This window comes from Sarcophilus harrisii, chromosome 5 (genome assembly GCF_902635505.1).
Source record: "Sarcophilus harrisii chromosome 5, mSarHar1.11, whole genome shotgun sequence".
Lineage (NCBI taxonomy): Eukaryota > Metazoa > Chordata > Mammalia > Dasyuromorphia > Dasyuridae > Sarcophilus > Sarcophilus harrisii.
The window spans coordinates 38,304,101-38,318,372 of record NC_045430.1 but is presented as its reverse complement, the minus strand read 5'-3'; the positions used below and the strand labels follow the sequence as shown (position 1 = coordinate 38,318,372).

The window sequence follows — 14,272 nt, the reverse complement described above, 5'->3', positions numbered from 1 at the left end:
CTCTTCTAGAGCAAAAATGAAATAAAAATCAGGGCAGCATAACTGACTAGCACATCAAGTTTAACATTATCCACAATTTTCTACTTTGTCATAATGCACACCATTTTTGGTTTTTGTTAATGTTCTTGTCATTTATATCATATATATTTTTTTTCTGGTTCTGCTTATTTCATTCTTTACAAATGACGTACCAGAATTTGAGTGTGTTATTTTTTAAAGAATCTACAGTTTGATTATCTTTTTAGGTTTTTCAGCATTATGCTTATTATTTATCACAAAATGTTTGAATTTTTAAGTCAAGATTGATCCCTTTAGCATCCCACTAACATTTTAAATAGTATATTCTTCCTTAAAATACTTTAACCTACAGTACACAAATATGTATTTTAAAAATTTTATTTTATTTATAGTCATTTTTAGTTGTGACCAACACTTCATGACCCTGTTTTTTTTGTTGTTGGGGTTTTTTTTTGGCCAAAAATACTGGAGTGGTTTGTCATTTTCCATTTTACAGATGAGGAAACAGGCAAACAAGGTGAAGTAACCTGTCCACATTCACAGAGCTAGTAAACCATGTCTCAGGTTGGGTTTGAATTCAAGTTTTCTTGACTCCAGGCTCAGCACTATCCGCTGCTCCATCTAGCTGACCCAAACAACAATGTGGGAACCAGAATATATCTACTTTTATATTTTATGATTATATCTATTATCCTATGCTTTTAAGGACTCTGATTCAAATTGGCATGGAAAACTGTATTTCCTATGTTATTAATTGTCCTCAAAGCAGAAACTATGCTTCATTAATATATTTTATCTCAGTAACCTAGCACTTAACCAATATCGTTTGTTGTTATTGTTAACTCTAGTGAAAATTACTAAACTAGTGATCAGAAGGCCTAAGTTTCCATTTCAACTCTGCCATTCATTAGCAGTGTGACTTGTGATAAGATACTGCTAATTATGAGCTATCTCACCTGGCTTTTAGGAAGATCAGATTAGATCATATACGTAAAATACTTTGTAAATGTGATGTGATTAATAATAACTGATGATGATGGTGCTGGTGACAACAGTTGACCACAGGAAGGGACTTAGAATGTGTAAGGTTTTATAATAGGTTTTCAAAAAAAGAAAATCCTGCAAAGTGAAAAGGCAGTTTTTAAATGGAAAATAGTAATTTGTTAATTTATCAGAATCTGTGATTTCATCAGTATAAGGTTCATTAGCCTCTTGTGATTCAGTGAATGGCCTCAGGTAATGGATATGATTGAAAAATATATTACTTTGTAGGCTATTTGGAGCTAAGCCTTTTTGTGTTTCTCTAGTCCTGCCCTTGATTATATTTAGTCCATCACTGTAGGGTTATGATAGTCTTAAGACAATGAGCCTCTCTGAACTGACCCATGCTGGTCTCTGAATGACAGGCAGCCAGTGCTTACATGAAACCTTTCTGGCTGGGCAGGACCTGTCAGGGATTCCATTCCATTGCTGTAGCCCTTGAGAAACTCAGGTTCATTTCCATACAACAGTGAGCCACTGGAGTAGAACTTTAGTGGAGAAGTAATAATTTGCAAATGCTTACTTTAGGAGCTTATTTTGCCAGGGACTAGGGGATACAAAATATAGAAAACAGAGCAACATAGAAATGGTTATAGTATGTTTAACAAGATAAGTGAATTTCAGTGAAGGAAATACACTTTATGAGGAGTTAACCAAAAAGGATCATTTCTCTCATCAGGTAGGGATAGGATACTTTCTCACAGCAGCACAGAATTGGAAAAGACATCAGTGTCTCTCTGGCCTGTGGGCATTAGAGGGCTCACAAAATCATTTGGTCTGGCTCTGCCAAGGCAACTTGTGGGCAGATGATGAGCTAAAAGCTGAGTACAGCAACCTTCCACTGCTTTAAGTTAGTAATTCTGTATGTTCTGTGAATGATGATGTGAATATCCAGATGGCCCATAGCAGAAGAAATGTTCCCTACCCTTGCTCTAATACAACTTAGACCTGAAATAGAATCCTCTCTAACTTACGTAGCAAGTACCTATCCAGCCCCTGCTAGATGACCTCCAGTGAGAAAGGCCTTCCACCACTTAAGCATTGCTCCACTTTTGGAGATGTCTAAGATGTTAGAAAACTTTTTTTTTTTTTTTTTAACATATCCAATAAGTCAGTAAACATTAAGTGCCTGCCTCATGACAAGCACTGTACCAAGTGCTGGGGATAGAAAAAGAAGCAAAAGATCATGCCTGCCTGCAAGAACCATACGATCTGATGGGGATACCTAAATTTGCTTCTGGCATAGAACCTGGAGCAAAGTAGAACCAGTTTATTTATTCCTCTATATGACCATTCTCAAAACAGCTACCATGCCTCTCCTACCCTCTCCCACTAACTTCAGGCTAAACATTTCCTTCTCCCCACCGATTTCCATAGGACTGTGGATTCATAAACTCAGGCTTGCAAGGGAGTATGAAGTTCAATAACTTGACTGGTCATAGAGATGAAAGTAGCAAGTGTCTGGATTTGAAGCAAGGCCCACTGATTTTAGAGCTCTTATCATTGTACCGTGCTGCTTCTTAAAGCATGAACTTGAAGCTTTTGATTTTTTAAAAATTAACTTTTTATTGACAAAACATATGCATGGGTAATTTTTCAACATTGTCCCTTGTAATCAATTCTGTTCCAGCTTTTCCCTTTCTTCCCTCCACCCCATCCCCTAGATGGTAGGCAGTCTCATGCATGTTAAACATGTTAAAGTATATCTTAAATACAATATATGTGTACATATTTATACAGTTCTCTTGTTGCACAAGAAAAATCAGATTTAGAAATCTATTCCACCCAACTTCTAAAATTATGAAAATGATTTTAAATACAATAGATTTTTAAAATATTCTAGAATTCCTATGTTTTTGCAAGCTATTGTTTTTAAATAAATTTTATAATATATTTTGGTTGCATATCACCAGGAATTAAATCTATTATTTTTATTTATTTTATTTTTTTTGCTGAGACAATTGGGATTAAGTGACTTGGTTAGGGTCACACAGGTAGGTGTCTAAGCCTAGATTTGAACTCGGGTCCTCCTGACTTCAGGACTGGTGTTCTATCCACTGTGCCACCTAGCTTCCCCAAACCTAACCTAGGAAGAAAAACAAAAATGTAAGCAGTCCACATACATTTCCCAGTGTTCTTTCTCTGGGTTTAGCTGGTTCTATTCATCACTGATCAATTGGACCTGATTTGGATCATCTCATTGTTGAAGAGAGCCACGTCCATCAGATTTGATCATCATATAATATTGTTGTTGAAGTGTATGATGATCTCCTGTTTCTGCTCATTTCACTTAGCATCAGTTCATGGAAGTCTCTCCAGGCCTCTCTGTATTCATCCTGCTGATCATTTCTTACAGAACAATAATATTCCATAACATTCATATACCACAATTTACTCAGCCATTTTCCAATTGATGGTTATCCATTCAATTTCCAATTTCTAGCCACTATGAAAAGGGCTGCCACAAACATTTTTGCACATGTGGGTCCCTTTCCCTCCTTTAGGATCTCTTTGAGATATAATAATCCCCGTAGAAACACTGTTGGATCAAAGGGTATGCACAGTTTGATAACTCTTTGAGCATAGTTGCTCTCCAGAATGGTTGGATCCATTCACAACTCCACCAACAATACATCAGTGTCCCAGTTTTCCCACATCCCCTTCAACAGTCGTCATTATTTTTTCCTATCATCTTAGCCAGTCTGACAGATGTGTAGTGGTATCTCAGAGTTGTCTTAATTTGCATTTCTCTTGATCAATAGTGATTTGGAACATCCTTTCATATAAGGAGAAATAGTTTCAATTTCATACTTGATTCTTTACCTTATCAGTGTCCTTTCTAAAATGTGATATCCAGAATTGGGTATTGTATTCCAAATGTGCTTAGATCAAAGTACTACTCCTCTTGTACCAGTCCTCCTTTCTTATTTCTGTTAGAATTCTCTTGATATAGCTTAGAGATCTCATCTTTGTTTACTGCTAACTCTTTAGTTTAGAATCCATTAAAACTTGAAGTTCTTCAGATTGTACAGCCTTATCATCAAAGTTAGCATTATATTGTACTTTATAATTTGCAAAAACATTTTAGAAATAGCTAGTTTTCCTTTCACAAAAACCTTGAGGGGTAGATTCTGTAATCCTGTTTTAAAGGTGAGGAAACAAGCAGAGTTTAAGTGACTTGCCTAAGGTCACTAAGCTAGTAAGACCTAAATCTAAGGGCAGATTTGAACTCTGTTTTTGTAGATTTTAGTTCTAGCACTCTATCCATTATGGCAGCTTGGTGGTAACACTTTAAATTTATCTCCTTTAAATTTCTTCATATTAGATATGATTTGATGGTTTCATCTTTTTTATGATTTCAGATGTTTTTAAATTCTGGCTGTCATTGTGTGTTAAGCTTCCTTTCCCATTTTGTAATATATACACATTTCACAGATAGCTTTTGATAAAAATGATAAACAGTATGAGGAAGCTACTGTTAGATACACCTGGACCATTTGTTGGAGACTGCCTACTAAGATGACATGGAACCATTAATAGTTACTCTTTGGGTCCAGGCATTTAATTCATTCCAAATTCATCTAGCCTGTCTCTTGTCTTTTCAACAAGAATAACATGCTTTGCTAAAATCTATATGAACTGCATGTAAAAGATTTCTAGTTTACCAAGTTAGTAATTTTGGCCCAAAAACAAATGTCTATGACCTCTTCTTCAGATATATGGTAACTTTTTGTGATTATTGGATCCTTTTCTAGATCTTTAATTACCACACTTTTAGTAATATAGTGTAGTATTTTCCCCAGGAATTGAAGTTAAGTACACTTTGCTATAATTTGAAAAGTTCCTTCCCTTTGCTCTCTTTTAAAAAATCTGGACATTGTGTCTCCCTTAATCCTGTGTGAATCTCATTCTCCACAGGCCTTCAGAAATCACACACAGTGGTTTAGTAGTCATAAGTCTTATGTAGGTCAGTTGACTCAAACATATTAAAGATAGGTAGTTATTCTTTTAATATCTGCTCAACTGATTATAGATATCAGCTCCTAATTTTTCTTATTCTTTTCGGTACAAAGATCATTAAGAGAAAACAAACAAGAGTTCAGCAGCTCTGCCTTCCCCGTGAAGCAATCATCACGATAAGCATCTACCATAAGCAGAGGTCTTTTCCCTTCTTTGAACCCCCTCTTTTTTTCAGCATAGCTGAACAAAACCCAAAGAAGCTTCTTTGTTATCTTCGTCAGCCTCAGCTCATTTTGCTGAGTGTTAATATGCCAGAGATAACTTTTAGAGGACTGTTGCCATGCTTTTGTAGTTATTGTCCATTATCTGCCCATGTGTCTGTCTTCTGTGTCTTTTAAAAAATGATTTGAGTTCACTGCATCAAGAAAGGTTAAGAAATGGCATTTGAGTTAGATAATGAATAGGTAGGATTTTGATAAGATTGTTGGGACCTGTTATTTCTGTTCTTTACTGTGCACAAAGGAATGGAACTAGGACAGGATAGGAAGAATCCAAGGGAATGTTATTTGGCTGGTGAGTAGAATATGTTACAATATACTCTTAACATGTGATTACAAAGGTAAAGTGACTTGAGCTTGCAGTAGCTGACTACCGGGCCAAGATGGAGCTTCAGTACATATTAAGGAATGCCAGGTCTGGCCAATAAAGACTGCATGATTCTGATTAAATAGCATTACCTTGTGGTACCTCAGGCAGCTTGCTCAGGGTGGGAGTTGCTATTCTGCTATAAAGACTTTTCCCAAGAGGAATTCTCTACCCCAGTCAATCACGGTTCCAGTCATCCCTTCTCTTTCTCCTCACCCCCAATCTAGATGAATGAGAAATAATTGAAGAATTTTACACAGAAACATGACCATCTGCTCAAGATAGTCATGATATGAAAAACAGATTGGAAAGGGAAGAAAAAAGGGGCTTGTAATACTCAGAATTCCAGGTGTAAGGTGATAAAGGTTTCTACTTTTGTGGTGGCACTGAGCCTAGATGGGAGGGATTTGATATGAGAAGACTAAAGCAGAATCACTAGATCTTGGCATTACTTGAATGTGAAAATGAGGGAATATCAATAAATTAGGAAGGATAAAGGCTTTGGAGAATAGTTAAATTTGGATTTTGCATTTTGGGTTGGAGGTGGACATGATTGTAAAGACTTGTGTTGGTCAGAAGAGAGGTAAACACAAAGATACAGAATCAGTCATGGAATCCCTCCTAGACTGAAGAAGAATCTCCTTTATAAAACAATTGCATATTTTCTTGAGATCTAGGAAGGGGAACTTACTATTTGCCATATGAGCTGGCTTTCTACAAGGGGAAAAGGGAAGCATGAATATGATGATGTAAGAAACAGAAAAGTCAATAAAAACAGTTTTTAAAAAAAGGAGGAACTTGCTAAACCATGTGTTTCAGTAGAAAGAATGCTGGATTTGGAGACAGTAGTAGGTTCCTCTCCAGCTTCTTCACTCAGCTACTTTAATCTTGATGCTTTGAGCCATTTTTTCCTACTCTATAAAAAAAGTTGCTGATCTGCATCCACATTGCAAGTTCTCTACTCTTAGGAAATCACAGGTCTAAGCCAAAAATCCATATCCAGCCCTGACTGGATACAGGCTTAAGTCAGTAACCAAGATATCACCCCTACTTATTGGTGAGGCGGGGGTGTTATTGGGAAAAATATTAAAAAAAAAAAAAAAAAAAAGCCGAAATGATCAGAATTTGAAATAGAAGGGAAATTGAGTTTGGAGCCAGAAGTTCTGAGTCCAAATCCCATCTCTCCTGCTCACTCCATGGGAGTCCTGTGGCAGGTCATTTAAGTACTGAGCCTTAGTTGCCCCATTTAATATAAGAAACTTGGACTAGATGAGCTCTTGAGGCCCCTTCTCTCTCTGAACCCATGCCCTCTCTGCCCCCCCCCCCCCGAAGGTCACCTTTTATGTAACACTAGTCATTCGTAAGATTTTCCTTCTATTGAACCAAAATGTACCTGTCACTTCTAGTTTTGCTTCTGATGCAAAGCAGCATGAGAGCCTTTCAGACACTTGAAGACAGTTATCTTATATGCCTGAAGTTGTCGTCTTTCCAGGTTTAGCATTTCCAGTTCCTTTAACTGACTCATATTTTTGCCTTCCTCTGGGCACTGTCCAAGGTCCAACTTGTCAGGGTCCTTCCTGTAGTAGGACACCAGACCTGCTGGCAGTACCCCACATGTGATCTGATGAAGGCTGCACACAGTGGGATTGTCTTCTCTCTGACCTTGGCCTCTGCCTCTTGATGCAGCCTTATATCACATTAACTTTTTGGGGTCCTGTGTCACAATGGTTCTATGTTAAGCTTGTAGTCTACCAAAACTCCAAATGTTTTTCAGATGCAATGCTCTGTATCTCCCCCTTATACTTGTGAAGGCGATTTTTTTTTTCATACCTGTATAAGACTTTAAGCTTTTGCCTATTAAATCTTATCATCTGAGCTTCGGTCCATCATTTCAGCCTGTCACAATGTATTGTGGATCTGAAGTCCATCTTCTAATAACTTAGCTATTCCTCTAGGCTTTGGGTTATCAGCAAATTAGGTAAGCATGTAATCTATACCTTTATCCAAGCCAGAGAAATAGTAAATGGAATGGAGCCACTGAATCATTTCTGGGACATTTCACTAAAGACTTCCTTCCCTACATTTTCCTGGGAGCTCATATTTGTGGTAATACTATTTGAAGCTATGTGAATAGATGAGATTGCTAAGGAAGCATGGGTAAGTGACGAGCATATGAGGACTAAAGAGAGAGCCTTGGGGAAAGCTGACATTAAGGAGGCAGAACAAGAGAAATGCTGGTGATGTGGACAGAAGGATCCCTTCAAGCCCCAGTGCAGGACAAAACATGGGAAAGATGTCCGGTTTTGTAGAGACATCAAGGACCTGTTGGCTTGAGAAAAGTGGCAGATTGGCAATCATGTGACCTTTGAGAAGGCAGTTTCATTAAAGAGGTATGCAAGCAGGATTGTAGGAAAGAGACTTAGAGGACTTTTTTTTTTTTTAAACAGAGGGGGCAAAGTAGTCTAAGCAGTTAGGACAGAGGAAATTTTTCTCTTGAGTTTGAGAAACCTAATCATATTTGCACATGGATGAGAAAGGCGCCTTTGGGAGGGGTAGGATTGAAGATGCATGAAAGAAAAGATAATTGATGGAGAACAGGATGAGATCAAGGGTACAGATAGAGGGGATTGATCTTCCTTTGAAAATGAGGGAGAGGGAGAAGGAGGTGGAAGTAGTTAGTACTTTAGATATGGAGGAGGTGAATGTATATTTATACCACATAAAAGTGAGATTTAAAATGTTGAGTTGCTGCTGAGTATATCGGTATTCTGATTAATATATATTTTAAAATCTGGAGATCTTATAAATGCTTATGTTTGTGTTAAACAATCTGTTTTGGGTTTTTTGTTTTTGTTTTTTTGAAAGAGAAAAAAAGCCTGATTCTGAAATCTGGTGGTTAATTCTTTCACCATGGAAAGATAAAATTTGATGTGTATATTACTTGAAATTGGTTAGGGGCCAGTAGTATCCTTAATTTCCATAATTGGAATCTCTTGTGAAAGTACTGAGAATTGTAATTAATAAAAGTTCTGGAAGATAATCCATTAGGGTGCTTTGAAACCATAATTAATGGAAGCTGGGATTCTAGGAATTTCAGATAAGGCTTAAGTCATATTCTGTCTTCTGACCATTTGATTGTTAGTAATAATTGTGGGTTTGTTTTAATTTCCTTTTCTTAACTACATTCTGTTACTTCCTATGTTCATCATCTATCCTTCATCATCTATCCTACATCATCTATCCTTCAACACCTGAGTTTTATGATATGATTATGTTTCCAGAAAGTAATAGCACCAAGAAAGACTTCAAAGCAGAGCCCCACTAATGCAATTTTCCAAACCCAGCTAATGCTTCTAAAATACAGTTTAAGCTATTAGATAATAATTAATGTGCATCTAAAAATAATTGCTTCTTTCTAACCTTAGGTCATCAGGATATGTGTATATTTGGGCTAAGGATTCATATATAGTGTTAAATTTTGTTTTTCTTGAATTCAAGTGAGTACATTTTATTGGGCTTGAGTTTGTTGCTTTGGAAGAACATTTTAATTTTTTAAAAAACATTTAGAACATTTTTTAAAACAGTATTTCTGAAAATCAAATACAGCTTTTGTAAATGTTTACTTATATGTAGCTGATAGAAGATATATATATCTGTGTATACATATGTGTTTATATGTAATTATGTTAGCCTTTTAATTTTTTATTTCTTAGGGGAGAATGCTTTTAATAATTTGTTATTGGCTTTCAGAGAAATTCATGAGGGACATTTCCCTTGATAGTATGAGGGGAAAAAAAGTGTAAAAATCAGTTTATCTTATTCTTTTTTATGATGAATTAATAGGCATGACTCACTTATATATTTTATTCTATTAATAACATGTTAGTGTCTGAAACTACTTATTGATAAGAAAGATTTAGAACTTTAGGTCTAATCTAGAACTAAAGACCATCTAAACCAGTTCCCTCATTTTATATATAAGGGAGCAGGATTAGAAAGGTTCACCAGCTTGTCTTAAGTTGACAATGTCAGGGCAGGACTTGACTATTGTGGGGGCTAGGTCATTGACTCACGTAGCACTCAGAATAGTTGTTCTGCCCTACCTAGGGGCATAATTTTATGTTACGATGAAGAAACACTATTAGGATGCCTTGGACAGAAATGATTTCACTGAATGCAGAATGTAAGTAGAACCAGAAAAAAAAGAAGGTGGTCAATGAGGAGGTATAAGCTTAGGAGAGGTAGCAGCGATGCGGAATTCTGAAGGAGAGGGGAGCCAAGATTGGTCAAGTCTTTTGAATGTTCCTTTGTTGCAATTGCCTGTCCTTGACTTTTATGTAGCAAACACATAGATCAGGGAATAAATAAAAGATAATCCTTCACATGGCAAAATGATTATTAAATATATATTTTTTTGATATTAGCATCAGGAATATGTTGCTTATGTTATGGTCTGCAACCTTCTGCAAATGGCATTGTCATGAAGCTATCAGAGTCTCCTTTACCTATTGTAATGTGGTGGAAATAGCTCCAAATCTTGAATCAGATGATCTAGATTCTAGTTCTCATTCTGCCTCTTATCCTCTTTAAGCCTCATGTTCAAGGCTGGGCCTGACTTAGATCAGAAGTCTAGTACTTTAGGTCAATATTGAAACAAGATGAGACACTTGTAGATCCTTCCACAGTTGACAAAAGGAAATCTACATAGCCATAGCAGGAGGCAATAAAAAGAATAAATAATGAAGATACCTTGAGTTGATTTTAGCTGAATGAAGATTGCCTTAGTTGCCCATCATTTCTCACCAGCCAAGCATCAATGAGTGACTAGAGTACTACTCAGGCAACCAGGAAGTGATGTCAACAACCTGAGCCTGAGCCAATTAAGTCCCGAGGATAGTTTAAATATCCTTTAGGGAAAATTTAGTCTATTTTTCATGGTGTGAGGGGTTAGGATATTATCTGTGTCCCACCTTAGTTTTCTCATTTGTAGAATGAGAAAGACTAACCCCACAAGATTGATTTAACAATAAAATGAGATAATTATAGAGAAGTATTGGTGGACTAGTGAAAAATTAGTGGTTCCACTTTCTTCTTAAATGAGAAGAGAGTGATTCTGCAAACTATAGGCCAGAGAGCTTGATATATTAACAAACACATTCTAAAAATGTATTTTTAATAGAATCATTAAGAAACGTCTGGAAAAGGAACTAGTGACCAAAGGGCTTGCCAGATTAATCTCATTCTATTTTATTGGCTGTTATTAGATTGGTAGATCTGGAGGATGCTATGTATTTAATTTGCCCAAAATTTACCAAAATAAAATTGAAAAGGTTTCCTGGGTTATACCTGTGAAAAAGATGGAAAATTATGGGCTAGATGATAGTATAGTTATAGCTGGAAAATGTTGAATGTCTGGCCCCAAAGAATGGTCATTAATGATTCATTGGCAACTTACAAGTGGCTCCCTGTATTATTTAATTTTTTTTTAATCAATCAAAGGTAATAGATGACATACTTATTAAATTTTCAAGTGACTTAGTGTGTAGTCAGCAGAATGACATGTATAAACAGGAATATCTAGAGCCCAGCTTCTTTAACTATGGGGTCTCTTCCTGAATATGAAGATTGCAAAATTATGATTTATTATCAGTAAATGTTTTGATTTGTATGTCTATTTTATGTACCTATGTACCTGGGGTCATGTAAAAATTTCTTAGATGAAAAGGAGTTCAAGTGGAAAAAGTTTCAAGATCTAAGTACATAAAGTACACATTCTGGACAATGGTGAATGGTTTTGGTAAGAGTACATCTCCCTGCTTTATTGATACCCTAATATTTATATCAGTAATCAATCATTCTTGTGTAATAGTCTTATCTCTCTTTTTGTATTTATCAGGTTATCTTTAATTTTAACATATGCACAAGAGACTTCTTGCTTGCTGAAAGCCTTTTGCTTTTTTTTTGTAGTGTAGGTAGAAACAATACCTTTTGCAATTGTGTGACCAAAGATGTGGTCGTCCATAGAGAATTGTTTGGAAAAATCTACATATTTACTTCTTGTATTTTCATCAAGGATGTCTTCTGTGTGCATGTATTACATAAAGATGAGAAATGAGACATGTGAAGCAGTAGTTATTGATGTTCTCTGAATTACCTCTTTTTTTTGTGGTGTTAATATCTATCATCTGTAAAACTTTTTTTTTTTTTAATTCTCTTAGTATATTCCCTTCTCTTAAATAACTTGTAAAACATTACCTTAAAATTTCTCCAAAGTGACTTATATACCTAAGAATTGACTAGAGTAGATGTTGACAACATTTCAGAACTGGTATCAGTTTTTCACTCTCATCTATGATTTTCATTTTAGTTAATACACATTTTTTTCTTTTTTTAGAGGTAACTATCTCAACCTTTATGACTAAACAAGAAATCTAGATTTCCTAACTAGTAGCTCAATCACCTTTTCATTATATAACTCTATTGTTGGATTTAGTATTTTGCAATATAATATTTTGATTTTTTGATAGATTATGAAAGGCTTAACTTTTTATCTTTTGATTTTTACATCTTTTATTTCTTAATACATTTCTTCCTTGCTCTGCTTCTCAACTTTTCTACCGCATTTGTGATTCCCTATTAAAACGAAAAAGAAATATGTTCTATATAACTAAAGTCAGTCTAATAATATATGGGTTATTTCAAACACATTATCTATCAGCTCTTCAGTGATGAGAGTGGGAGAAGGGTTCATTTTTTTCCTGTCTTTTTTGTGAATAAGTCTGGTTTGCATAATCCAACTCCAACTCTTAACCCTAATTTCTAATGTTTTCTTTTCACACAAAAAAGTGCTTTTATTAGCATTTTTACATAAATGAGGACTTTTTTTCTTTTCTATTTTTTACATTCTTGGGGTATTTATGTAAAAGTGGGCTGCCTAGGTCAAAGACTTAATATAATTTCAAATTATTTTCCAGCCATTTTAACTGCTTTTTTAGTAAAATAGTTGTTTTAGTGCATTTGTCTCTCCACAACTTCTCAAATACTGATTTCCCATCTTTTGTCATCTTTGTTAATTTTCTGAGTATGAGGTAAACTCTCTGGAGTTGTTTTGATTTTCATTTCTCTTATTGCTAATAATTAGGAGTAATCTTTTGGTTTGAAATTCTTTTGAGAACTTTTAATTCATATTGTTTTACCACATATTCATTGGAGGATAACTTGGTCCTAAACATTTTTGTAAATTTCTGGTATAGCTTAAATATTAATGATGTTTAGGGCAAAGATTTTTCCCTCAAAATTGGCAGTTTCACTTCTTATGTTATCTATAATAATTTTGTTCATGCAAACTTCAAACTCATGTAATTGGAATTTTCTTTTATTTCTGTGACTTTCTACATTTGTTTAGAATTCTTTTCCTGCCATCTCTTAAAAAGATATCTAAAGGAAATCTCTTTGAAAGGAAAGAATACCCTCCCCCTCACAAACACACTGAAAAACAAGAATACATCCAATATTTCAGGAAGCCTTGATTTTTGAGGATTCTGTCTCAACTGATGGAAACCATAGCCTCTTTATATCTTGCAAACTCTGTGAATTCCCAGGAGTGAAAATTTCTTTTTTTCTGGTGATGAGTCTCATCAAATTTAGCAAGGTTTGTCCTTGGACAACACATGTAAAATAATTCACATGTTGAAAAATAATTCAAGGTATAGTGAGACATCAGAAGAGGAATTCAGATAAGATATACAATTTTGTACAAAATTCTTGCATCAAATATAACTTTTCTTAGTTTTAAAAAAATACGTCTTTCCATTCAAATAAAGATGTTTAATTCCGAGATTTGTTCTTTTTTTTATTTTCCCCTTTCTTATCTTATTATTATTAGCAATAATTAGTAATATTATTAGATATCATTATTGATATCTAAAACTTTGGAAGAGCCAGATTTGAAGGGAAATGAGGCCTAAATTTAACCCAAAATGGTTTTTTGTTGAAGAAACATTTACTAAATACCCGTTTTGTGCCAGATAGGATACCAGGACAAAAAATGAAATACTCCCAACCCTCAAACTGCTTACATTTTACTTGTGGGGATTTAGTGTCATCATCATGACCACCACCACAACTATTGACATTATATAGATCTTTTAATGTTTGCAAAATGCCATATATATATATATATATATATATATATATATATATACACATATAACCTTGTTTGAGCCTCACAGAACCTTTAATGAAGGTTTTTTTAGGATGTGATGGGTAATCTGAATCCATTACTTCACCATTGTAGACAATTTGCGATACTAATCAAACACTACTCTGCAACCTGTAGTCTTAAGAGAGTTGCCTGAGAAACTATGGGGTTAATGACTTGGGTTAAAGATGAGAGTAAGGAAGTAGCCCATTTTCAGATACCACTGTACCAGAGAAATAGCTAAACCCAATTTTTCTTGACTCCAAAACTACTCAATCCAGTTTAACCATGTAAACCATAAGGTTTACAACCTATACTTGGCCTGTCTTGTTCCCTTTGTCCAATCAGTTGCCACATGGCTCTCATGACCATGTAAGCCTATGTGACTTGGGCAAGTTCTTTACCTCT

General features: G+C 35.1%; 1 protein-coding gene across 3 annotated transcripts in view; it reads left to right on the top strand.

Moving 5' to 3' along the window:
* Window positions 1-14,272, top strand: part of CEP83 (centrosomal protein 83) — a 112,045-nt gene that overhangs the window by 62,575 nt on the left and 35,198 nt on the right. The window lies entirely within an intron of this gene.